Here is a 2326-nt window from a genome sequence, read left to right as displayed (position 1 = left end):
TCTCTTCATTTTGATTTGTGGACCATCAGCAAATGAAGGTTCTGTGAGCTTTTCTCACCCGAGCTTAACTCTATTCACGTCATCATGGTCACTGTACTTTGAGGAGACATATTTTTCCCCAGTCGCATTCTGAGTGCCTTCCACCTTCTGGTCCTGTATCTGACAGTGTTTCTCTGCTATTCATAGAGTTTTCCATGACTAGTGATTCGGAAGTAGTTTGTCACTCTTTCTTCTTAGTTTGTCTTTTTTGGAAGCTCATCTGAAACCTGTCCACCATGGGTGACCCTGTTTGTTATTTAATATACCGGTGGCAGAGCCCTCAGAACACTGCAACTCAGACCACCACAGCACGGCAGACAGACAAGTGGTAGGCGTTTGGTTTTATTTCTATACTGTCTCTTTAAATTTCGATGTCAATCTTGATACAATCTTGATATAATCAAGATACAATCGCGATGGTCTCTCCTAATCCTATCAATCCTGATACAATCAAGCTATGCTCTGCCAAGATGATGGCTCCTGGAACAGTTGAGTGTCTTGATCCAGAAAATAATGGATTTCTGGATTCTCCTGCAAATTCCCCAGCTATAAACACTCTGGTCCTCCAAATATACCTTTATATTTTTTTCAGAGTTCCAACACCATCTCATGAGTCCTCTTGGCCCGGTATTTGTGTTGTTGTTGACCGAGCTCCTCACTACACGTCTACCCGATCCGCCTTCTTGAAGGTGGACGGCCTGGTAGTGTAGTGGCTAAGAATCTGGCTGAGAACCCCACGGTCAGCAGCTCGAATCCAACAGGCCCTCCATGGGAGAGAGATGATGCTTTTTGCTTTTTATATTTAAAATGGCCTTGGAGTCTGGTGCATTAACCCACCGCACCACACCAGGACTCCAGATCTCGCTCGCTACCTCGCAGATCTCGCTCGCTGCCTCGCAGATCTCGCTGCCTGGCAGCCTTTAAGGGTATAGGAAGAAAAAAAAGACAGAGGATCTCTTTCAAGCACCGAAGTGTGTGTTTAATTCCAGCTTCTCTATCAAGAGGGATAAACATTGGATTGGGATTATAAGAATGATTTTAGTTTTTAAATTCTTATTAATTTATTTATTATACCAGGTTTGAACAATGGACTTTTTAGTTTTTCCTTTCTATTTCCTTCTTTTATTTTAGCCTTTTTTTTTTTCTGTGTGATTTGAATGAAAGTTGACAGAACAAATTGATTTTTCGTTGGATAATCCATACACATTTTGTTTTGTAACATGGATTGCAATCCCCACAATGTAACAGCATTCTTCTCACCTCTTCTATGTCTTTCCAATTCCCATTCATCCTCCTTTCCTATCCATTCTTGCTACCTGAGGTTTCTCCCTGCACAAATGCTGCCCTTTTGATCATCGGTGGTTGATTGTTCTAAAGGGTGTGTATCTCTCTGGTGTTATTGTTTACCTTACAGGCCTGTGTGTCATTTGGCAGAAAACTGAGCCACGGGGTTGAGTTCAGTTCTAGGCCTGATGGCCCACAAGTCTCTATCTTTGTCATGATCTTGAGTTTTGCTCCACATTTTGTTTGGTTGTGATCCCTTTCAGAGTGGTTGGTAGTAGTAGCTGGGCACCATCTAGTTCTGGTGTCAGAGACTGGGGTTCATGTGGTCCATTAGTCCTTTGGACAAATTGTTTACAATGGGCTTTTTCTTTTTGTAACTTTTTATTGTGAATTGAGTGAAGGTTTATAGACAAGATGATCAGTTTTATAGTCAACAAATCATACCCTTTGCTTCATCTCAATGAGTGCAATCCCCTCCATGCAACAAAATTTAAACCACTTCCTCCATGTGGCTCCTATTTTCATTCGGCCCACCTTCCCATCCCTTTTCAACTTTGTCCTTAGGTAAATTTTGTCCTTTCCATTTTGAATGGTTGACCATTCCATGGTGAACATCCCTTACTAGTGTTGTTGTCCCCTTTATATACCTAGCTACTGCTTGGCTGAAAATTGGGGAGTGATTGTGGGTCATGCTCTCGGGTTTCTCCAGCCTCTCTCTGACCAGTAAGCAGAGTCTTTATTATTATTTTTTAAATAACTTTGTATTTTGTTCCACATTTTCTCCCACTTTATCCAGGACTTTCTAATATAATACCTTTCTTTCTTTCTTTTTTTTTTTTTCCCCTTCAATAGCTGTTTATTGGCAGTGGGCTGGAAAGGGTGATGGAGTTCGCATATACAGACACCACCTCACACCAACATCACAAGAATGGCAAGAGTGATAGGAAAGAGTGGCCTGGAGGCCCCGAGGAGCTCCTCCCCTCAAGAGTGGGCATGGGAAGGG

General features: G+C 42.1%; 1 pseudogene across 1 annotated transcript in view; it reads right to left on the bottom strand.

Annotated features, from left to right (window-relative positions):
* Positions 1-697: 697 nt before the first annotated feature.
* LOC102812496 overlaps positions 698-2326 on the bottom strand; it is a 2612-nt pseudogene continuing 983 nt past the window's right edge. The window contains exons 2-3 of the transcript XR_438798.1: positions 887-957; positions 698-764 (exon numbers count right to left, since the gene is read on the bottom strand). The product of XR_438798.1 is annotated as a fructose-bisphosphate aldolase A-like (transcript). The remainder of the gene's footprint in view (positions 765-886; positions 958-2326) is intronic.

The sequence above is a fragment of the Chrysochloris asiatica genome, unplaced genomic scaffold (genome assembly GCF_000296735.1).
Source record: "Chrysochloris asiatica unplaced genomic scaffold, ChrAsi1.0 scaffold00321, whole genome shotgun sequence".
Classification (NCBI taxonomy): domain Eukaryota; kingdom Metazoa; phylum Chordata; class Mammalia; order Afrosoricida; family Chrysochloridae; genus Chrysochloris; species Chrysochloris asiatica.
The sequence above is the reverse complement of the archived record's forward strand: the minus strand, read 5'-3'. Positions and strand labels throughout refer to the sequence as shown.